General features: G+C 46.5%; 1 long non-coding RNA gene across 1 annotated transcript in view; it reads right to left on the reverse strand.

The window, feature by feature from the left end:
• LOC119854759 overlaps nt 1-10,833 on the reverse strand; it is a 101,536-nt gene extending 90,703 nt beyond the window's left edge. The window contains exon 1 of the long non-coding RNA XR_006280855.1: nt 10,741-10,833. This is a non-coding gene — a long non-coding RNA (uncharacterized LOC119854759). The remainder of the gene's footprint in view (nt 1-10,740) is intronic.
• Between the last annotated feature and the right edge of the window lie 14,184 nt (nt 10,834-25,017).

Raw genomic sequence — 25,017 nt, forward strand, 5'->3', positions numbered from 1 at the left:
AATTAACTTAGGCTTGAATAGAAACTGGGAATGGATGAGTCATTACACAAAGTAAAACTATTTCCCCATTGTATTTCTCCCCCCCACCCCACCCCCCACTGTTCCTCTGATATTCTTGTTAACTGCTGGAATTAGCCTACCTTGCTTGTCACCATGAAAGGTTTTCCTCCTTCCCCCGCCCCCCGCTGCTGGTGATGGCTTATCTTAAGTGATCACTCTCCTTACAGTTTTCAGAGTAGCAGCCGTGTTAGTCTGTATTCGCAAAAAGAAATTTGTTAGTCTCTAAGGTGCCACAAGTACTCCTTTTCTTTCTCCTTACAGTGTGTATGATAAACCCATTGTTTCATGTTCTTTGTGTGTGTATATAAATCTCTCCTCTGTTTTTTCCACCAAATGCATCCGATGAAGTGAGCTGTAGCTCACGAAAGCTTCTGCTCTAATAAATTTGTTAGTCTCTAAGGTGCCACAAGTACTCCTTTTCTTTTTAAGGAACAATGGATCTTAGAATGCTCCAATCCACATAAGAAGTCTACTTGAGGATGTTCAAGGTAGCATGTGAACCATGGCTGCTACCTGTAGTTCTGAGTCATGCAGGGACATGTGACTTGCCCATGTGACTCCAAAACTCCATATTGTAGCTGGGATTCTATACAGAGAGAGGGGTGTCCACTCACAAGAGAAAGTCTATTTAAACCCCAGGGAGACCCCTCCATTTTGTCTTCAGCTGGCTAAAACAGATTTATTTGGGGTTTGGACCCCACTGGGAGTTGGGCATCTGAGGGTTAAAGACAGGCACACTTCTCTAAGCTTCTCTCAGTTAAGCTTGCAGTTTGTGGGACGTGGTTCAGACCTGGGTCTGTGTTTGTGGCCGGCAAGCATGTATGACGCAGCCAGGCAGGGTTCTGGAGTCCTAAGCTGCAAGGAAGGCAGGGGCAGAAGTAGTCTTGACACATCAAGTGGCAGCCCCAAGGGGGTTTCTGATAGTGGTAGCAACAGCAGTATTTCTTAGGCACCTAATTCCAGGAGAGGATTCACAGCTGAGAATCCTGAGCAAAGACTGGTGCATAATTCCTTTGGAGGGATGGTGCTTAGGACTCACCCCCTCCCCTGCATTTCCTACTGATTAACTTAAGTAGCTCAGTTTGCTGGCTTCTATGGATTCCAGCCTATATCCACAAAGGGACTTAGGCACCTAGAACCCCAGATTTAAGTGCTATGGAGATCCACAAAAACCCCATTCAGCTGCCATCTGAACTTGAGGCAGCCTAAACTCATTTGGCAACTATATTTTTACTGTAACAGTTCTCTATGTGCCTAAGTTTCGGTTTGGCATGCATACCGCTACATCAGGCAGCTACCTCAGGTGCCTCTCTCTGACATCTAAGCCCCTGCATGATCATCAGATCAAACAGAGAGATGCATCCCCTCTATCTTACCTGTAGGGCCTGATCAGGGCATGGGCATGTTCAAAGCATACACAACTCCACACAAAATAGCTGGTGGGTGAGAAAGTAGTGTCCTTTCTTATGACCATTAGCCCACTGGTTACAGCACTCACCTGTGATGTGGGACACAGTGGCTCAATTTCCCTCCATCTGACATGGACTATAGATTTCAACAGGGGTCTTTCACTCCTCAGGTAGGTGCCCTAACCACTGGATTATGGGATACTCTAATGCGAGTCTCTCTAAATATCTTGTTGAAGTCACTCCCCTTTAAATAATTTAGTTATTTAATAATTAAGTATTAATTGGACCAGAAAGAGTGAGAATGTCTTCATAGTCCAGTGGTTCGAGCACTCCCTTAAGATGCAAGAAACATAGTTCAAATCCCTTCACATCAGACAGTGGGGACATTAAACAGGGGTCTCCCACATCACAGGTGAGAACCCTAACCACTAGGCTATAGGTTATAAAGGAGGCCTCTGGTACCTTCTCTTCCTTCTCCCCCTACCATTTTGTGGGGAATTAGATGTGAACAGAACTTGAGTACTAGACCAGGGGCCACAGCAAGTTAGGTGTGTGAATGTCTTTTTGCCTGATCTGCGGCTTCTGCTGGAGCATAGTTGTGAAATAGGGATCTAGATACCTGCCTGAGGCAGCAGTGCATGTGGTCAGAACAGTTTTTGTTTGCTGGAGGTGTCTGAATGCCAGGCTTAGGCACTCAAGTCCCTTTGAGGATCAGCGCCAAAATGTCTAGTACTATAGACACAATCTGAGTAGACAGCCCAAATAGTAACTTGCAGTGGAGATTTCCAGTGTAACCTGAAGACACCAAACTGCCTTTTCCTCCTCATTTATGCTAGTCTGAGAATTTTCTTGGAACAATTTTATTCAAATGGGCTCAAAAGAAGGCTCTCATGGATACAAACATATACATTTCAAAAGGTATGTTGCCTTTCCAAGAGCTTGCAGAATATTATCACTGGTGCTACCATTATGAGAAAAGCCCTGACTATTTTATTGAAAGTAAAGAGCAAAAGATTTGTAATACTGGGTCCTAAAATAGGGGCCATACAAGAATTAGGAGGTAAGTAAATTTCTAAATTCAAACCTTACCATGATTATATATCAGAATGTATGATTTTTTTTAAATGGATTATTTAATCCCTCGACGGTCTAAATAACATTTGAATAGAATCATAGCATCAATATAAACCATCTTTAGAAAAATATTTATAAACAAACCCTATTTGCTTCAGAGTAGTCAATTTCAGATTATGACAGGTTTCAGAGTAGCAGCCGTGTTAGTCTGTATTCGCAAAAAGAAAAGGAGGACTTGTGGCACCTTAGAGACTAACAAATTTATTTGAGCATAAGCTTTCGTGAGCTACAGCTCACTTCATCGGATGCATTTGGTGGAAAATACAGAGGGGAGATTTATATACACACACAGAGAACATGAAACAATGGGTTTTATCATACCCACTGTAAGGAGAGTGATCACTTAAGATGAGCCACCACCAGCGGGGGGGGGCGGGGGAGGAAAACCTTTCATGGTGACAAGCAAGGTAGGCTATTTCCAGCAGTTAACAAGAACATCTGAGGAACAGTGCGGGGTGGGGTGGGGGGGAGAAATAACATGGGGAAATAGTTTAACTTTGTGTAATGACTCATCCATTCCCAGTGTCTATTCAAGCCTAAATTAATTGTATCCAGTTTGCAAATTAATTCCAATTCCGCAGTGTCTCATTGGAGTCTGTTTTTGAAGTTTTTTGTTGAAGAATAGCCACCCTCAGGTCTGTAATCGAGTGACCAGAGAGATTGAAGTGTTCTCCAACTGGTTTTTGAATGTTATAATTCATGGATTCATAGATTCATAGATACTAAGGTCAGAAGGGACCATTCTGATTATCTAGTCCAACCTCCTGCACAGCGCAAGCCACAGAATCTCACCCACCCACTCCTATGAAAAACCTCACCTATGACTGAGCTATTGAAGTCCTTAAATCATGGTTTAAAGACTTCAAGGAGCAGAGAAGCCTCCCTCAAGTCAACCATGCCCCATGCTACAGAGGAAGGCGAAAAACCTCCAGGGCCTCTTCAATCTGCCCTGGAGGAAAATTCCTTCCCGACCCCAAATATGGCAATCAGCTAAACCCTGAGCATATGGGCAAGATTCACCAGCCAGATACTACAGAAAATTCTTTCCTGGGTAACTCAGATCCCATCCATCTAATATCCCATCTCAGGGGATTAGTCCTATTTACCCTGAATACTTAAAGGTGAATTACTTACCAAAATCCCATTATCCCATCAGACCATCTCCTCCATAAACATATCAAGTAGAATCTTAAAACCAGATAGATCTTTTGCCCCCACTGCTTCCCTTGGAAGGCTATTCCAAAACTTCACTCCTCTGAAGGTTAGAAACCTTCATCTGATTTCAAGTCTAAACTTCCTGTTGGCCAGTTTATACCCATTTGTTCTTGTGTCCACATTGGTGCTGAGCTTAAATAATTCCTCTCCCTCTCCTGTATTTATCCCTCTGATATATTTATAGAGAGCAATCATATCTCCCCTCAACCTTCTTTTAGTTAGGCTAAACAAGCCAAGCTCCTTAAGTCTCCTTTCATAAGACAAGTTTTCCATTCCTTGGATCATCCTAGTAGCCCTTCTCTGTACCTGCTCCAGTTTGAATTCATCCTTTTTGAACATGGAGACCAGAACTGCACACAGTATTCTAGGTGAGGTCTCACCAGTGCCTTGTATAATGGTACTAAAACTTCCTTATCCCTACTGGAAATGCCTCTCCTGATGCATCCCAAAACCGCATTAGCTTTTTTCACAGCCATATCACATTGGCAGCTCATAGTCATCCTATGATCAACCAATACTCCAAGGTCCTTCTCCTCTTCCGTTACTTCTAATTGATGCGTCCCCAACTTATAACTAAAATTCTTGTTATTAATCCCTAAATGCATAACCTTACACTTCTCACTATTAAATTTCATCCTATTACTATTACTCCAGTTTACAAGGTCATCCAGATCCTCCTGTATAATATCCCGATCCTTCTCCGAATTGGCAATACCTCCCAGCTTTGTATCATCTGCAAACTTTATTAGCACACTCCCACTTTTTGTGCCAAGGTCAGTAATAAAAAGATTAAATAAGATTGGTCCCAAAACCAATCCCTGAGGAACTCCACTGGTAACCTCCCTCCAGCCTGACAGTTCACCTTTCAGTAGGACCCGTTGCAGTCTCCCCTTTAACCAATTCCTTATCCACCTTTTGATGTTCATATTGATCCCCATCTTCTCCAATTTAACTAATAATTCCCCATGTGGCACGGTATCAAATGCCTTACTGAAATCTAGGTCAATTAGATCCACTGCATTTCCTTTATCTAAAAAATCTGTTACTTTTTCAAAAAAGGAGATTAGGTTGGTTTGGCACGATCTACCTTTTGTAAAACCATGTTTTATTTTGTCCCATTTACCTTTGACTTCATGGTCCTTAACTACTTTCTCCTTCAAAATTTTTTCCAGGACCTTGCATACTACAGATGTCAAACTAACTGGCCTGTAGTTACCCGGATCACTTTTTTTTCCCTTTCTTAAAAATAGGAACTATATTAGCAATTCTCCAATCATTCGGTACTACTCCTGAGTTTACAGATTCATTAAAAATTCTTGCTAATGGGCTTGCAATTTCAGGTGCCAATTCCTTTAATATTCTTGGATGAAGATTATCTGGGCCCCCCAATTTAGTCCCATTAAGCTGTTTCAGTTTCGCTTCTACCTCAGATATGGTAATATCTACCTCCATATCCTCATTCCCATTTGTCATGCTACCATTATCCATAAGATCCTCTTTAGCCTTATTAAAGACTGAGGCAAAGTATTTGTTTAGATATTGGGCCATGCCTAGATTATCTTTAACCTCCATTCCATCCTCAGTGTTAAGCAGCCCCACTTCTTCTTTCTTAGTTTTCTTCTTATTTAAATGGGTATAGAACCTTTTACTATTGGTTTTAATTCCCTTTGCAAGGTCCAACTCTACTCGACTTTTAGCCTGTCTCACTTTATCCTCACATGTTCTGACCTCAATTAGGTAGCTTTCCTTGCTGATCCCTCCCATCTTCCACTCCCTGTATGCTTTCTGCTTCTTCTTAATCACCTCTCTAAGATGCTTGCTCATTCAGCTTGGTCTACAACTCCTTCCTATGAATTTTTTCCCCTTTCTTGGGATACAGGCTTCTGATAGCTTCTGCAGCTTTGATTTTGACATCTGATTTGTGTCCATTCATTCTTTTACGTAGAGACTGTCCAGTTTGGCCAATGTACATGGCAGAGGGGCATTGCTGGCACATGATGGCATATATCACATTGGTAGATGCGCAGGTGAGCGAGCCTCTGATAGTGTGGCTGATGTGATTAGGCCCTATGATGGTGTCCCCTGAATAGATATGTGGGCATAACTATTTCCCCATGTTATTTCTCCCCCTCACCCCACCCCCCACTGTTCCTCAGATGTTCTTGTTAACTGCTGGAAATAGACCTACCTTGCTTGTCACCATGAAAGGTTTTCCTCCCTCCCCCCCCTGCTGCTGGTGATGGCTCATCTTAAGTGATCACTCTCCTTACAGTGTGTATGATAAAACCCATTGTTTCATGTTCTCTGTGTGTGTGTGTATATAAATGTCCCCTCTGTATTTTCCACCAAATGCATCCAATGAAGTGAGCTGTAGCTCACGAAAGCTTATGCTCAAATAAATTTGTTAGTCTCTAAGGTGCCACAAATACTCAATTTCAGATTATATTTAAAGACTAGATTTAAGTCAAATCAGATTAAGTGAAAAGAAACAAAGTGATAGAAAGCATTTAGCAATTAGCACCTCCTCACTGATGCAGGCTGTTTTGTGAATCAAGGCAATGTATTCTGCATACCAAAACAATATCATGCTAGTTTCTGCTGAGACATAGAGCTGTGCAAGTAGCTGATTTTTTTCAGTTTGGTGGTTGAACCAAAAAAATTGTTTCAGGTTTACCCAAAAGGAGGATTTTTTTTTAAATTAAATTTAAACAAACAGACACCACACACACCAAAAAAAAAACAAAAACAAAAAATCCCATACATTTGGGTTACATGAAATGTTTTCTTTCAATTCAGAAGTGTATTTAAATTTTTTTTAATGACATTGAAGGAAGTTCCAAAACAAAGAATCTTTCAGAAATGAAAAGTAAAGTATTTCTTTTCCTTTCTCTTCTCCCCAACTGAAAGATTCATTGAAATCAACCCAAATCTGCACTTTTCAGCAAAAAAAAAAAAAGTATTCTCATGAAAAGTGTTGCCCAGCTCTACTGGGAAGTTCCTCACTTATGGAAACCCAAGAAACAGAGGCCCAAATTTGTACGGTGGTTACCACCTTCTGCTAGGTAGTGAGTGCCCTCAACCACTAGTGAAGTCAGTTTCACAGTGTTATCCTGTTTTTTCTTGTCCAGTGACCCCAATGGGAGGAGCTGCTGAGTGGGATTGGGCCCTGATTAGGAATTTAATTAACATTATTTAAGGCAGTCAGCCAAATATATTTACAGTATATTACAGTAGTACCTCAATGCTCCAACCTGGATTAGGGCTTCATTGTGCTAACCATGCTAAAGACAGATCTGGCCTTGTCTACACATAAAATTGATACAATTTGTGTGATATGGGTATAGTTAAAGCAGGACAGTCCACCCCCTAGCAGGGATGCAGTTATATCAGTATGAAGGTGCCTGCTACTGGTATTGGCTATTCCTGGTTGGAAAAGGGAATAATATAGTTGTTTTACATACTTTTGTGACCCTCCATGCAGCTCCATCTCAAGTCATTTTTGTTTTAGTCAGTTTCCCAGGATTAGTCAGCACTATTTATAGCATTACGGAAAGCTAGACAGTCAAATGCGTCCTTGTTAGCTGTAGACTCTCAAACCACAAATAACTCACAGAAATACAGATCCCTAGACACAGAAATGTTGCCAGACCAGAGACTGTCATTTTTCTTCACTTGAAAGTATCCTTGTTAGCCCAAGGGTATTTTCAGTAAGCAACTGCTAAATTAGATTACCCACTTGAGTGCATCGTTACAGTAAAAGTATCATTTTGGTTTAAACACAACATTTTTCATTATTCAGTATTGTCCTATAAAGGCAATAAATATACACTTCCAGCTTCCACTAAAGAGAGAGGCACTCAGTCACTGACTAAACCATAGTACATATAGGTACATTATTGTTGGTATCACACAACATAGCAGAACTCAATTTAGTTTGCCATTAGAGAAAATATGACAGTATTCTAAAGTAATCATCCCAAGCACCATAGTAAAGTTATTGTGAATTATGGGGCCAGAGCCTTGGCTACCCCAAAGGAGCACCCATAAATATGATGGAGGGTGGGGGATGCAAGAATAGTGCACTGCAAAGCTTTCCTTTGCTCTCCCTTCCCTGATCCTGGGGGCTGCTGTGTGCAAGGTTGATCCCTGGCATAATTTGTAGCATTCTGAAATCTACTCGGCCCCAAAACAATAGCTGGAAATTGCTGGGACATAGGAAAGCTTGGCCACGTCCCCTTAAGCTCAAACCATGGGTGGGGTGTATAGCACAGGACTTTCTGTGCATGCTGTTTGCCTCCAGAGTAATCCTCTACTCTATGGGAGCTTCCCATGGAGAGCTACACAAGCACTATGTCCAGTGAAGTAGCCTTCTGGTTCAGGAGGAACCATACTAGGATTTAAATCTGGGTTCAGTTCTTGGCTCTGCCATAATCTTCCTGTGACCCTCTGTGTGCTACTTGCGGAGAAAAATACAGCTGGTGGGGGGACTGATAAAAAGACATGTGATGTGAAGGACTGGGTCTTGTTCCTTTGAAGTCAAAGGGGAAAGGAGCAGAACATCATCATTTAGCATAAAGTTTTTCTATTCTTTTTCAAACAAGAAAGTGAAAAGTTTTAGTACAAATGTCTGCACTAAATCTTCAGACATCTAGTCAAGGAGGACAGATGTTTTGTCTTATGTCAGTAATACTGGTATAGTTATTCAGATAAAGGGGTTCCCCATGTAAATAAGCCCTTAATCGATTCAGTTTATAAAAATACAAAGCCATTTCTCAAAAAAACTTCACTTGGGGTTTTTGATCTGTTCTTAGCACCCTTAATTATTTCCTGTTATCTGACATTATGACAGTTTTTTGCAAGTCACCCACTGCAGCATATTCAGATGCTCCCACCAATTACTCCCTCCATTGATCTTTCCATGTTGTACTTCTTGCCCTCATGACATTTTATATGATATATGGAATCTCCATACCAAATCCCTTATGATGCCAGTTTAACCTTATTTTTTTTCTACTAAAGCTGCCACAAAAAGGTATCATTTGCGATGGGGCTCATTGCAATGGGCAAACTCATTTCACTGTAGTATCTCAGGTCAAAAATCAAAGAAAATACATACCAGAAAGAAACAGATTTTGTATTTCAATTTCAGATTAATGAGAGACGCATTTTAATGTAAGCCTGTTTCCCTCCCTAGGCTTCAGAGCCTGAGCTGCAACTTCAAAGCCCTCTCTACGCAGCTGTTTTTAGAGTACTAGCGCAGTCTGTCAGCCTGGACTGGGAGGCTCGCTGTTTAGACATACCCCCTGCCTTTACAGTTACACTCTAATTGCTTGTACAGTGCTGAACAAGGAAGGAGCTCCAGGAAACGCAAGGGTGACAGTATTTTCTCTCTCCACCAATGGCCAGTAGCAGATGCTTCAAAGAAGATGCAAAAATAAATAAATAATATTCAGCACTAGGCAGTTATGGAATAATCTACCCAAACATCAGAGTTTCTTCATGATGCCTCCCATGCTCCCCATATCCTCACATTGGTTTAAATCATGACGCATGAGAGTTTTTGGAAGAGTATTTAGAGTTGCATCCAAATTTTGTTTTTTGTGGGTTTAATTTATTTTTAAACCTTATTACTACAGTTGAAGTGTTTTCCTTATCATGAAGTGTTTGGTTATTTTTTAAAATACAGTTCAATACTTGGACTCAGAGATAGCTCACTGCCCCAAAGTAAAAGGAAATAACTGTATAACATGTGAAAAAGTATCAGTTTTAAATGTGTTACCTTGCAATTTTATTTTGTGTCCCTTTTGTTCTTGAATTATGAGACATGGTGAATAAAAATGCTCAACCTGTCTTCTCTATCCTATTAATTATGTATTACAATTACTATCATCATCATCATCATCTTTATTTTTCTCCTCTCTAAACAACCCTGACTTCATTTTTAAACATGAATTAATCAATCAATCTTCATTACATCCTGTCAGAAAATGAAGCATTATTTCCCCTCTTTTACTGAAGGATAAACACAGAGGTTTAGTGACTTGCCCAAGCCTACACCACAGAGTCTGTGGCAGAACCAGGAACAGAATCAAGGAATCCTAGCTCTTTGACTTCCGTTCTGATAACTTTTTAATAGTCTCTTTCCTGGGCAAAGTACAAGTTTAGATAAGGTGAAAAATAATTAATCTATTCAGTAACTTACAAAAGAGTTGCCATGTCATGATCTAATTACTATATTAAAAAGTGGGTCATAGTGCTGCTCTAAAAAGAGCATAATTCAGGGCATGATGGTGACTGAAACTATGCGTTCATGTTTCCATTACTACCAGAAGCAGGTTACAGTTTTATAACAAGATTAATTAATTTTAGACACCAGTTCTGAATTCTTTACCACCCAATCCCCTCTAGCTGTTTTGTCCATAATAATGCATAATAGGATTCGTAATTTGTAGTCCCTATTTTCATTTAGGACACCAAGCACCTTCACATATGTGGCCAGATTGATATAAAACTGTGTCAAGTTTTCAACACTATGTGATAACTATATAACCAAATGCCCAGCTAGATGGATCAATTACATGACTACACATATGATAACAGCAACTGTATGTTCACACACTTTTCTAAACAATCTGGGACATGGCATTGGAAAATTAAACACAGTTTATCACAACTAGTTTGATTTATGCAATTAACTCCAAAAGCCAAATCAAATGTATAAATACAAATAAAAAAAATCCAACCAACAGCACGGGGTGGGGGGAGGAGGGAGAGGAGACACCAAAACAAAAAAGTCTTGAGTTTTCACCTGCCGGATGCTATTGTCAATTGATGTATCCTATTGAAAACTGTAGGGAAGAAAATTCCAGCATTATGAGCCATGGGGATATGCATTTAGTGCCAGACTGTGAAAAGCTGTTACCTGTGAGTGGTAGAAGCTGCAAACAAAGGCCTAGATTCACAAGGAGGACTTGGCATTGCAGTGCTGTACATTGCAGAGCCTAACTTTTAAGCATGCTGCTGCCTAATAGAATTCACAAGCCCAGGTTAGGCACCCAGGCTTCCTATACAATGCATGGGGGAGTTAAGCACCTAACACAGAGGCAGCTCCTTGCTAAGTTAGCCAGTATGAAATGACTATGGGAGCAGTGTGGCCTAACCCCCACCCCTCTGAGCCAGTTAGGTGCCTAACTCCAAGTTGGAGGGAGATGCCTATCTCCACTTGGGATTCACAGCTGTGAACCCTCTTCTGGGGTTAGGTACCTAAGCCAGGCTTGCACTTTATCAAGTAAAAAGGGGGTGAGAGGTGCTGACCCTCTAATTAATAGTCCAGTGGTTAGAACACTCACCCAGTATACGGGGAATGCAGGTTCACATGTGATTCAGAGCAGGAACGTTAAACCCAAGTTTACTAGGTGAAGTCCCCTAACCCTAGAGGAGAGTATTCTGTGGTAGGTCTTTCAATATCTCCTGTTGAATCTATTCAGTTTTGTACAAAATACTTAAATCATTAAACCAGAGGGACCAACTGTGTAGCCCAGGACTTATGGCACTCACCCAGGAGAGTGGGGTTCAAGTCCATACTCCAAATCAGGCAGCATGAAGATTTGAACCTGGGTCTTCTACCTCCTGGGTGAGTATGCTAACCACTAAACTATTGTCATCTATTTTTCCTGGCTCTCTCTTGTGCAGGTTTAGGGGTGCTTCAAGCATACTTTCTGGATAAGGCCCCACAAGTAAGATAGGCGGGGAAAGCCTTGTTTGTGTATCCTTCTGGGGCTTAGGCAGGATTTAAGCATCATGCTCCTTGGCAGTGTCATGACTTGGGTGGCTTTGTGCATGCCCACTAGTAGAAATGCAGGGGTCTTTAGTGGCAGAAACATAGGAGCCTAGAGACTTTGGGCATCCACAGGACTAGATGGCAGCTGAAAGGTGATTGGTGCATACCAGTAGCACCTAAATGTTGGACTTAAGAACCAAAGGCCCACTTGTGAAACTAGCCCAAAGAGCATCTCCCTTGGGCAGCCTGGATAAAACCCGGTCACAATTGCAGTGCCCTTTGCTTAAGGGAGCAGTGAAATCCAAAGGGGGCAAGGAAGATGGGTAGTTCTGACTGCTGGGAGCAGGCTGTACCAACTCTGCAGTCCTATTGCTTGCCAAGCCACCCAGGAAGGAATCATTCAAGAAGATCATAGGGTGTGCTGCTCCACAAAACCCCTCTATATGAGCAAGGGCTGAATGCCATGATTTAGCCTTTAATATACTTATAAACATTCTGCTTTTCCCAATCCCATTACAAGTAATATAACTCTGCCTTCACAAGTGTTACATTATGGTATGCATTAAATAGCTTTGTTGCCCTACAGGACTGTTTGCTTTCATCCATCCCATATGCACATTGCGTCTCTGATCCTGTCTCCATTTTAATAGATATATTTTTAAAAACTGTCCTGAGGACTTTAGTTTAGCCTTCAACAATCTAGACGGACTGCGGTGCAAACTGAATGAAATGTGAATACAAAGTTACAAAATTATTTATTTTTGTAAATATATTGGGTCCTAAAAGTCATCCTTGACACAATTACATGTTACATGGCACAAGTTGCATATTACAGGCAACGTAAGGTTCAATCATCTTTTATATCCTAAACTTCCCATTCTAAACTTTCTACACTGAACAGTGTTTTTTTTTTATTAAGCAAAATGACTGACCACATATTGAACCTGAAAAATAATTATATGGGCCAAGTGATTACTAATTGATGGATCTTCCACCTACGGCAGCAGTTTAGCCTAGAGACTTGATATTATGAGCTATGAGAACATGAGCTCTAACATACCACCAAGATTGACTAACCGCCTTGCTGTTTAGTGGAGTGCTCTGCATTAGCATTTATAATGTGTGTCATAAATATAAAGGGAAGGGTAAACACCTTTAAAATCCCTCCTGGCCAGAGGAAAAACCCTTGCTTCTGTAAAGGGTTAAGAAGCTAGGATAACCTCGCTGGCACCTGACCACAATGGCCAATGAGGAGACAAGGTACTTTCAAAGCTGGGGGGGGGAGAGAAACAAAGGGTCTGTCTGTCTGGGTGATGCTTTTGCTGGGGACAGAACAGGAATGGAGTCTTAAAACTTAGTAAGCATCTAGCTAGATATGCGTTAGATTACGATTTCTTTAAATGGCTGAGAAAATAAGCTGTTCTGAATAGAATGGATATTCCCGTCTTTGTGTCTTTTTGCAACTTAAGGTTTTGTCTAGAGGGATTCTCTATGTTTTGAATCTAATTACCCTGGAAAGTATTTACTATCCTGATTTTACAGAACTGATTCTTTTTACTGTTTCTTCTATTAAAATTCTTCTGGTAAGAAACTGAATGCTTTTTTCATCGTTCTTAAGATGCAAAGGTTTGGGTCTGTGGTCACCTATGCAAATTGGTGAGGATTTTTATCAAACCTTCTGCAGGAAGGGGGGTGCAAGGTTTTGGTGAGGATTTTGGGGGGAAAGACATTTCCAAACAACACTTTCTCAAAAATAAACCCGATTAGATGTTTGGTGGTGGCAGTGGAAGTCCAAGGGCAAAAGGTAAAATAGTTTCATGCAGGTTTCCACATCTGTACCCTAGAGTTCATAGTGGGGAAGGAACCTTGACAATGTGCAAGATGTTTTTCAGGTAATGAAAAATGCAAACAAGCAAACTGCGGCAACTATCCAACTGGTTTTTAAAAACTATTCAGGATGACAAAGGATGTTCTTGTGAAACAAAACAGGGAAAACTGAGAAGGGCTGGTGAAGAAAGAGTGGAGGGAAATTGTTAGTGTGGTGTTTTTCCAAAAAAATAAAAAAATCAGAACAAAAGAAAACATTTTTCTGTGCAATATATTAGCAGTTGTTTCAGGGTAAAATTTTCAAAAGCACCAAGTGGCTCAGGAGCATATGACCCATTTTCAAAAGCAATGAGATTTTGGCTCCTAAGTCATTGGAGCTTTTGAAAAATTTATCCTCAGACTTTTAATGGTATATTTTGCTCCTATCTATGCCGTAAAGTGAAGGTGAGCAAATCCATACAATTCCTAGCCTAGTTTTGTAATGTGTCATTTTCTGTGAATGGAAACACAGCTTTTATTTTAGTTCTCCCACTTCTCATGTTTCTACGCAGAATATGATAACATGGCATTTAACAATGTGTTGGTATTTGCACTAGACACTGGTTATAAAAAAAAACACACCTCACTAACAGTGGTAGGGTGACCAGATGTCCTGATTTTATAGGGCCAGTCCCAATATCTGGGGCTTTGTCTTGTATAGGCACCTATTACCCCCCCCCCCCCACTCTCTGTCCCGATTTTTCCCACTTGCTATCTGTTCACCCTAAACAGTGGTTACAAGGGGATACAGAATCCTCTGTACACCGTGCTATAAACTTACCCTAGTTCTTGCCTCTCAATTGTAATGACCTCAGTGTTGACTTTCTATGACCTGGATATGATATGCACTTTGATGTCTACTCACTACATGCCTTTTTAAAAAAAAAAAAACTAAGTGAATTACAAATTGGTACCTAGTTAAAGCCAAGTCTGACTATTACATGGGTTTTGAACATCTGAATCAAATTTACACCACATTTAACCACATCTGACTATAATATAATATAAAAGCATTACAGCGCATATCAGAGTGATGTAACTGCCACAGAGCATCCTGCAGTCTTGGGATATACTGTTTAGTTCATTTTCTTCTTTCTTTAAATTGACATGTCCTCAGTTTCAAGTTCTATAACTGAAAGAGTTTAATCAATGGGTAGCCTCTCATAAATGAGAACACTGTTTAGGAGAATATGTCTGCTGCTTCCCACAAGGGGAAAGCCCGCATTAATTATTATAGGGCACAATTTTTGTCTGAGCTTTTCAAGGTCTGTATTTAAACAGGCTAGGCAGGAATGTAAACTTCTGGTTCTATGAGTACCAACCACACTTAAGCTGTATGCACTTAAGAATTCTTACTAACAAGTAAATATTCACCCATGGAAATTTCTTCCAGATTCATTAGATCAAGAAATTGGCTGGATTCTTGTTTCAGCATGCCAGAATTCAGAAATCACTTCTTTTTTTCTAGAATTATCCACCCACCCACCCCCAAGCTATAGTTGACTTGAATGGGGGAGGGGGGGTAAGGGGTAGCTTACTGAAAGTACTGGGATTGATTTTTTTATAGCCTAGTCATTTACACTTATGCTAAATGGGTGTAATATTGCCATCTTAATATGGTAGGGCTTTACACCCATGTTGTACATGGCAGTCTTGTGGTTAACAGTATTACCAATCTCCAGCATTCAGAAGTAGAGAGTCAGCCCTCATTCCCCTGCCCCCCCCATCATAGAATGGCTTTTAAAAAAACAGATACATTTGGGGGTTTATTTGCCTTAGGTTTGTGCCTTTAGAGTATGTTTAGGTCATGTTTTCTCTTTGCAACCTTAGGGGCTAAAAATGGACTTTTGTTTTTAATGAAAGCTGGGATTTGTCATGCAATCCCATGACTCCAGTATCTGGAGCTTTGAGGAAAACTCCAAATATTGTGGAACTCAGCCATACTGGGTATGCTGAAATGAATCCTCCTTGACTCCCTAGAATAGGCAGTTGGGTACAGTGAGTGTTGGAGCTGGGGAAGGCACAGGTAGACCCACAGTTCTCTCTGGAATCTCAGGGTTTTTTTATTTAAAAAAGTATGTCTGTAGCTGATATGGCTGGAGGGGGGAGAATCTTTGAAATGTGAAGCAGTGTAACTGATACAGAAACCTCTACCTGAGTTTGCAGAGAGTTTGGAACAATGGCTTTGAGGTATGAATAAGGATATGTCTACTTTTGAACTGGGAGATGCGATTCCCAGTTTGTGTAAATAAATGCATGCTAGCTTTGTTCAAGCTTGTGCACTGAAAATAGTATTATAGCTGGGGTAGCGTGGGTGGTATCTCAGCTAGCTTAGCAAGTACATACCAACCCAGATCCCTGCTATTTGTAGTATGTTCCTCCCCAGACCTACACTGCTATTTTTAGCATATGAACGCAAGCAGAGCTAGAGTGAGTATGTCTACAGAAGCTGGGAATCGCACCTCCCTGCTCAAATGTAAATGTATCCATTAGTTGCTAACTCAGGTGTCAACAAGGTCAACATTGTTAATTATTTCACTACTCCTCAAAGCAGGTATGAAAGGAGAGGATGAATCATGTTACTAAGAACTACATCAGTGTTTGGCATGAAGGGTTAGCTGGGGCAAGAGAGCATACAGATTTTATAAATGAAGATGTGTAGGCCTTTAGCACGTGGCAGGGTTGGGAAAGGGGCATGACTGGTTTCATTTTCCTGAAGGAGGCTTGGTTTTGTGAAAAACACACTCCTAGAGAATTCTTCACTGAAAGGAATTTTGCTTTTCATCTTCAACCCACTGTGTTCCTTGGATATGGAGAGGGAGAGTCATAAGATCAGTCAGAACATAGAAAAAAGGATAGAGATATTGTAACCAGCTTTGATTTGTAAATGTTTGTGAAGAAAATAGAGCAATTACTGAGTGTCACAGTTACCAGGTAACTGCATTTCTGATCCCTTTGTGGTCTCCTTTAGGTACTCCACTGAGGTGATGGTGAGAAGCCTGAGACCTCTCTCAGGGAGGAATCACATTGTGGGGGAGAGGGTGGATTTATGCTGCAGACTCCTGAAGTTCACTGTGACTATCTCAAGTCTGACTCTAGTTCAGCAACTTCCATCCTGTGCTCTCAGGGCAATGAGAGGGTCAACCAGTGAGTAACAAGCCTTCACAAAGCAAAGTATTACTGATTCAGTATTACTCATTCAACAAAAGCACTACAAAGAAAATATATCTTAAATATGTTTCTATTCATGCCTAGCTTACAAAGGGTCACCATCTTCCACATGGAGACCCTGGCAGATTTCAAAGTACATCAGACCCTTTCCACAGGGTCTGTCACTCTTGGTCACAAGTTCATATTTGTCATTTCTTGGAAAGTGTGTGGCCCTTATCTCAGATCAAGGTGATCGCTTTATACACTTCACTGTTCTTTGTTTTCCAGGCATCCTAAACTAAGTGAAACCCATATATGTTATTTCTCCCAGGGAGTGAACCTTCCACAGACATGTTACCTGCATTAATGATTTGCATTAGTTAGCCCTTAGTGACCTTAGTCAGTAATACAATCACTAGCCAGCCCATAAAGATACATAAAACACTTATAAAGTTGATATAATAGTCTTGGAATATTCCATATGTTCAAAGCATCACATCTGTCACACGGACCACAAAATTCCACTTTAGCAACAGAAGAGTAAATAAAAGTTCTTATGGGAAGTATTTCAGTTTGCCTTTCATCTTTGATGTTTGGAGACTAACATTTGGCAGGCAAAGTGTAAACACTGTATGATACAGTATAACTGTGAAAGAACACCAGAAACCTGTATTCATTTTTAAAAGTCTACCTATTTAAGCCCAAAAAGTTGATGAGTGATGCTGATCAGAATTAGGGTGCATCACATACTGATTTTACTGCTGGGACACAGTTCATCATGAAGGAGCAACTGAAGCGTTGGCAGGGGTAGCTACAGTAGGAGAAAGAATCCTGAAGAGTAAAGAAAAATTAAAATACTGTGACAGGGTCAGGCCAGATGACTATAGGAGAGTAATCCTATTGAGATCTGGGAAGTGGGCGGGCGAAACCAGTCCACTGCTAAAGGATCCCCCTCAGCCTAAAATGGGGATCCACAGGACCTAGATGCCAAAAAATTCCGGGGCACAACTAATGAAATAACAGGGACAGGAGTCTGGTCAAAGGGTCAAACGAAGGGAACCGGAAGGGGACACCGAGCAGAGAACCCCAGACAGCGCCCACTGCTCCTCAAAGGCGTCAAGGAAGTCAGAGGATGCCGCCCAGAGGAACTCTTCCCGGATATGTGAACGGACTGAGGATCGGAAATAGGCCCCACAGTCACAGGAGACTCCATCGGCCAACCTCCTCACTCTGGTTTTGTAGATGGCCATTTTAGCTAGGGCCAGGAGGAGGTTGACCAGGAGATCCCGTGACTTTGTGGGGCCATGGATAGGGAGTGAATAGATAAGAAGGTGAGGGGAAAAGAGCAACCAAAAGCGTAATAAAATACTGGTGAGGAGCCGGAATAGGGGCTGCAGCCTGGCACACTCCAGGTATATGTGTGCCAGGATTTCCCTCACGCCGCAAAAGGGGCAGTGTCTGGGATTGAGGAGAAACGCGCCAAGAACAGGCCCATGCTCACGGCTCCGTGAAGGAGCCGCCAACTGACATCCCCCGCGGGCCTCGGGACTAAGGTGGAATATAGGCTGGCCCACCGGGGCTCCTCACCCTCCAAAGATGGCAGGAGGTCCCGCCATTTTGTATCGGGGCGGGACACGAGGTGAGGGCGTGCAGGGTGTGGAGCACGAGCGTGTATAGATGTTTTCTTTGTGCAGTTTGAAAACAGACCGGCTGCATCTCATGCAGCTGGCTTACAGTGAAGGGATGTGGGGGTCGGTTGGGGCCACGGGGCAGGGGTCCAATTAAAAGGTCCGGTGGGCCTGGGGTAGAGGGTGGGTGGAGCGTGCCCTCGTGCAGGACCCGGTCAAGATAAACTCAAGCAGCGGACGGCAAAGCGGCCTTCACTTCCTGAAGTATGTGCTGGGGAGTACAAGGTCTGGAGAGTCCCATGCATTGAGCGAGCATCAGGGGATCCAGCCAGTCTCCCCAGTCATAGTCCAGGAGGTCTCCGACTCTTGTGACTTCTGCCAGGACCAACCTCTGGCGCACTGAGTGGGACTCCGCCACCTGCACACGGAGCTGGGGGTTGTGTAGCAGGGGCTCCACGAGGAGATCTGCCTTCTCGGTGGCCGCCATGGACCTGGTCATTGAAAAGAGTTTCCAGGGCCGGAGAAGGTCCTGTTAGAAGACCTGCAGACCGGAGAGGTCTTGCGGAAGACCTCTCAGATGGAGATAAAGGAGCTGCTGGTCATATCAGAGCCCTCGGAAGCGGCGCAGGAAGGCGTGCGCCAGTATGCTCCATGCCGGACTACCTGCACCATAAAGGAGCCTCTGCAGGGCCTGGAGGCAGAAGACATGGACCTGAGTGAGCAGACATTTCAGGCCCTGCCCTCCCTCCTCCAGGGGTAGATGGAGAACCCCTGCAGGGACCCAGTGCAGTCCTGACCAAAGGAACTCCAGAATCGATGTCCGGAGGTTGGCCAGGAAACCCGGGGCCGGTACCAGGGTGTTGAGCAGGTACCAGATCATGGACAGGACTAGTTGATTAAGCACCAGTGCTCTCCCTCGAAGGGAGAGGCACCAGAGTAGTCCTGTCCATTTCCGGAGCCGCTCTGTCACCCCGCCCTCTAAATTCTGCCAGTTCTGCGGCAGAGAGGAATGCGTGGCAGAAAGGTAAATGCCGAGATAGAGCAGTGGACCCGTGCTCCACTGGATGGCCTGAAGAGCGGGTGGGAGGGAGCTCACCTGCCACCAGTCCCCTACCACCAAGCCAGAGCTCTTGACCCAGTTGACCGATGTGGAGGAGGCTGCCGAATAGATGGCCTGGCAAGCCTCCTCCAGCACCAAGTCGCCTGGGTCCTAAACCACAAGGAGTATGTCATCAGCGTATGCTGACAGGACCAGCTGTAGCTCCGGCTCCTGCAGCACCAACCCTGTCAACCTCCTTTGGAGGAGACAGAGGAAGGGCTCGATCGCCAGAACATACAGCTGGTCCAAGAGGGGGCACCCCTGCCATACTCCTCACCCGAAGCTGACCGGTTTGATCAGGGTCCAGTTGAGCCTGACCAGACACTCTGCAGAGGCGTACAGCGCCCGGAGAAAACCCACAAACTGGGGTCTGAAGCCAAACGCCTGCAGAGTGCTCAGGAGATACCCGTGATCCACCCTGTTGAATGCCTTCTCCTGATCTAAGGACAGGAGGGCGAACGACAAACCGTCCCTACACCCGAGTTCCAACAGGTCCCGGACCAGATATAGGTTGTCGAAGATGGTGCGGCCTGGGACGGTATAGGTCTGGTCTGGGTGGACCACGTCTGCCAGCAGGCACCCTAGCCGCAGCGAGATTGCTTTTGCCATGACTGTGTAGTCTGTGCTGAGGAGCTAGACGGGATGCCAATTCCGTAAATCGTGGAGGTCCCCCTTCTTCGGCAATAAAGTGAGCACGGCTCGCCTGCACGAAAGAGGGAGGACCCCGCTCTGCAAAGACTTGGCCCAGACGGTGACTAGGTCTGGGCCGAGGATGTCCCAGAACACGCGGTAGAACTCCACAGTCAGCCCATCCAAGCCCGGAGATTTATTGGTGAGCATGCGACAGAGGGCTTCCGAGAACTCGGCCAGAGTGAGAGACAGCTCTAGCCGGTCTCAGGCGCCCGCGCTGACCGTCGGGAGTCTGTCCCAGAGCACTCTGCAAGCGTTAGGAACGGTCGGATCCAGGGAGAAAAGGCTTGTGTAGAAGGCTCTCGCCCTCCCGCACATCTCCACCGGATCCATGAGGGGGGTGCCATCTTCTGCCAGAAGGCAGATGACATGTTTCTTGGCCCCCCTCTTTTTCTCCAGGGCATAGAAGAAGCGGGAGCCGCGATCCATCTCCCAAAGGAGACGGATGCTGATAGAATTGCAGCCGCTCCGGGCTCACTGCCAGGGCATAGATGTTAACGAGGGTGACTACAAGCCCCTCCATGCGGACACAGAGGTGTAGCAGGCGACCCGGCACAGCCTCGGCGACCCCCAGCACCTCGGGCCGTAGGTCGGGGGAGAACAGGGTCGCCACTCCAGCTGTACAAACTGTGAGATGGCTAAAGTAGACCCTGTCCCCGCAATCCAGCCACCAGCTCTCTTCGGTGGTCAGATCCATATGGGTCTCCTGCAGGAAAACCATAGAGTACCTCCCCTCCCGAAGGAAGGAGAGCACCTGGGACATGTGGAGACCCATCCTACAGCCACAGGTGTTCAATGTTGCGATGGTAAGAGGTGCCATGAGGAGGGCTGGGCGGCATCCTCGCCAGCAGGGACGCTCGCGGCTCCTGACAGGCCGCGCAGCAGTCCGTGACCTACTTCGTAGGTGAGTAAGGAGTCACGGAAGAGGCAGACCCGCTGGTAGGCCGCGGCACCCTGCCTCCCGGTCCTTTTACCCTCCTCCATGAGGGCCCTTGCGGCCCGGAGGATTTGATGAAAGTCCCCCCCATCACTGGAGAGGAAGCTGTACTTTGTTGTGGGAGCCACGGACGTCTTCTAAAAACTCCCACAACTCCTCTCGCAGCGCATGGGGGGGTGGGTTTGCGGTCTCCTGGTTACTCCCTGACGGGGCCCTTGGTACATCCCCGTGGCCCACCGAGATGGGCAGACAGTGTGCGGACTCCCGACGGGGCTCCTGATGGGTTGGCCCCACTAGGCCCGCCTCGAACCCTGGGGCAATAGGGGGTGGCGGAGGGAGGATAGCAGTCCCTGGGGGTCGGGATGGGTAAACACAAAGGCCGCTCCCTGGGGGTCATCTGTTGGAAAAGGGAAGGAGACAGCCCCAGGGGTGGCAATAACATCTCGGGAGGTGGACAGGATAGGGGTAGGGGCAGGGGCAGAGGCAGGGTTAGAGGCGAGATTCTGGGCGGGGAGAGGGCTCTCAGTGATGCTGGGCGCAGGCTCTATGGTGGATTTGGCAGCCACGGCATCAGGAGGTGGACTCTCTTCTGTAGGGCCCCCTCCCGGGAAGAAGGTTGAATGCTCCTCACCAGCGAGGGATGCCCCTGGTGGCTCAGGTCCCGGCCGCGTGGCACTGGTCGTTGCCTCAACAGGCTCGGTGGCCGTCAGCGGGGTGCCATCTGCAGCTGGGTTGATGGAGAAGTCCAGGGGCTCCTCAGAGGTGGGAGCAGAAGCAACAGTTGGGGGGGGGAGCATGGGGAAAGGGGGGCTGGAGTGAAGTCACCCAGGTCAAGGCCCGCTGGCATAGGATCGTCCTCCCCCTGGGTGACCGGGGTCAGACCCAGGGCCTCGATCTCCTCATATACGAATGGGAAATCATTTTCCACCACCCCCGGATTCTCCCCTCTGGCACCTGACGCGACAGTCGTCTCGGGGCACACTGAGGTTTCAGATGGCACCAGGGCAGGGGGGCTCCCTCGGGGGCCTCGGAGGGGAGATACTGCCTTCCAGTGCTGCCACGTCTTCGCCAGCCAGCACCGGTGGATGGAACACACCCGTGGGTAAAGCGGAAGGCTCGGCATCGGTGCCCCCCTTCCTGGTCTTCCAGGGGGCCTCCGCATCAGATGGAAGAAGTGGAGCTTGAGCCTTCTGCTTGCCCCGCTTCCTCTGGACTAGGGCCCAGCCCTCCATGGCATCATCCGGGGACTGGCTAGCAGGGGTCGTGTCAGGGGGCAGAGGTGATGGCTCAGGGACTCAAGGGGATAACGGTGGGGCAGCACAAGGGAGGGAAGATTCCCCTTGGGGCGGGTCCTCTCCCATGCTTGGTGGTGTCCCTGCCGCACCCTCCTCCACAAGCCCCGCCAGATTGCAAGCAGCGGGGGCGGGGCTCTCCTGCTCGTCTGGGCATAGTTGGGGAGGTGCCCCTTGGGCCCGAGCGGGAGCAATGGTGGACTGGGAAGGAGGAGGGGTAGTTTCGGGTGCTGGGCAGCCAGGGGCGCTGGTGATGACAGGGCCGGTGCCCTGCCGGGGCTCGGGGGTCCTGGATGCCCCTCCTTGCCGGGCCAAGGGGCAGTCCCTCCAGACGTGCCCCATCGCCCGGTAGAGGTAGCACCGGGCCTCCTCCGTGGAGTAATGCACCCGGTAATGGGTCCCTTGGTAGGGGACTAGGAAGGACCCCTCGAGCGCCTCTCCATCACGCGCTGCCGGCGGCAGTTGAAGCTGCACTTGCCGGCGGAACGAGAGGACGTGACGGAGGGCGGGGTCTTTGCAGCCCAGCGGGAGAGGGCTGATGACAGAGATGGGCTTCCCCAAGGTAGAGAGGGTGGGTAACAGGGTGGCATTGGGGAGAAAGGGAGGGACGGAGGTGAGGACCAGGTGGATGCCCAGGTCCTCTAGCGGCTCCAAGGGGAAGAACACGCCCCCTACTGCCAGGCCCTTCTCCATCTCCTCCTGGGGGGCGGCCTCCGACGCTAAGAAGAAGACGACCTTGCCATACATTTTGGAGGCCGCCACAATGGCCGTGGGCCCCACCACCCTTGCCAACGCCCGCACATAGGTCTCCACGTGGGGCGAGGCGGGCACCAGGAGGCAACGGATGCCATGCTTCCTGGTCATGGTGGGAAAGAGGCCCCGACCACTATAGATGGTAGCGGAGTCAGTGGACGGGAGAGATGACGAAGCGGCAGGCGGGGGGGGGGCTGCCACCACCTGGGCATACGCCCTGGGGACCGGGGAAGGGACACCTGCAGAGCTCGTGGAGGGAACAGCGGGGAGGGACGACCCAGCTGGTGGTGGGGCCGAGGCATTGGGGGCAGCCCCTGCCATGGAGGGCCTGGTCTTTTTAGTGGGGCCCTTCCTCTTCTTCTTACCCTGGCCCTTCCCGCCGGCTGGGGAGACTCCCCCAGAATCTGAGCGGGGGAAGGACGTGGCAGCAGCGGAGATCATCCTGGTGCCCGTCGCTGCTGGCTCCCCAGCGGGGGCGGTGGCAGATGGTTTGGCAGCGGCAGTGGCGGTAGAGGCTTGGGGGGGTGACGGAGAGGCAGGCAGGGGAGGGGTAGCTGGGACTGCTGGAGGGGTTCCACCCATCTCATCCCCCGCCATCATGAGAAGGGAACGAAGGGGAGACACCAGAAGGAGGAGGGGAAAGGGGAAGCAGGTCGACGACTCCTCCCTGCTAGGCTGCAGGCAGGGGAGGAAGGCACCAAAAGGGGTGGGCTAGACGGGGAGGGTAATCAGGGGTTAGGGGTCAGTCGCCGACACAGGGTGGAATTCTGGCTCCTCTTGGTGCACTAGGGGAGGGGGGGATACAACAACATTGGGGGTGCAGTGAAGAGGGTTGAAACTAAAATGGGGAGTGGCACAAGCGCATGGGAGGGGGCATGGGCGCATGGAGCAAGGGGCTAAGCGGGCTGGAGGTAGAACAGGGAAACCAAGGGGCTAGCTTCAGAGGCTGGGGCAAGGCAAACAAACAAAGGCTGCAGAAGGAAATGGGCGGGGCAGGCAAACAAACTGAAGCTAGTAAGGAGGGCTGGGGCATAAGGGGGGGCAAAAGCTGCAAAGGGCAAATGGGGCAGGTTACAAGGCTGCCAAAGCTGTGAGGTAGGTAGTCTGGGGGGGGGGGTACGTGCGCCCACGTGCGCTTGCACAGAGTCTGTTTAGGCTGGTTGCTGCTTCTGGGCCAAAGGGTGGAATCAGGACGTGGCAAGCCAAGCAAGCAGCTGAGTCCAGAGGTAGGAGCTGAGGCAGATGGTATACAGCCAGTGGGGGTGGTGGAGGGGGCAGCGGTGGTGGTAGTAGTGGTGGGGGTTGGGGGGGACACAGATGGATCGGGGGGCAGCTCCACAGGGCCCTGGCTGGAACCCGGAGTAGAGGGCGGGTCCGGGTTCCCCCCAAATCCTCCCAATCCCTGGTCAGACACAGGAGGAGTTGACCTGGACTGTGAATTCAGAAAACGGCCAAGCTGAGGGCTGCCGTGAAGCTCCAAGGTGAGCAAATCCGCCAATAAGTGCAAGACCCACCAAGGTAGAGCAGGAACTTTGTCACAATACATAAAAAAAGAACCAGATGTGTTTGTATGTATATGTACAGATAGTTAGTAGGCTGAAGATCATAAGAGTAATGGGAGATTGAGAATAGAAAGGATACTTAATGAATTCCCTCTTCTACTTGCATTTGCTCTGTTGCTCCCATAGGAGAAGGGGAGGAATGGACCCCACTTGGACATTTATAAATGTCCTTTTATTTTGTTGCTCTTTTCTTTTCTCGATGCTGGGCCACTTATTCTCTGCTGCTCCAAATATGAGCTAGGTGCAGCAGAAAGCAAGATGCTGTCATGAGGCCAGTTGCAGCTCGCTGATTCTCAGCCATGCTGCAATTTAGAGCAACTCGAGGGCTGCTCTGAACTGTGCCAGCTGGCTATGTCACCTAGGGCAGCTCTAAACTGCACCCAGGTTGAGAATCTGGCTCTGTGACAGCCTGTAAAACCTTAAGTTTATGCCAATAGGGAAA

The sequence above is a fragment of the Dermochelys coriacea genome, chromosome 4, assembly GCF_009764565.3.
Source record: "Dermochelys coriacea isolate rDerCor1 chromosome 4, rDerCor1.pri.v4, whole genome shotgun sequence".
NCBI lineage: Eukaryota > Metazoa > Chordata > Testudines > Dermochelyidae > Dermochelys > Dermochelys coriacea.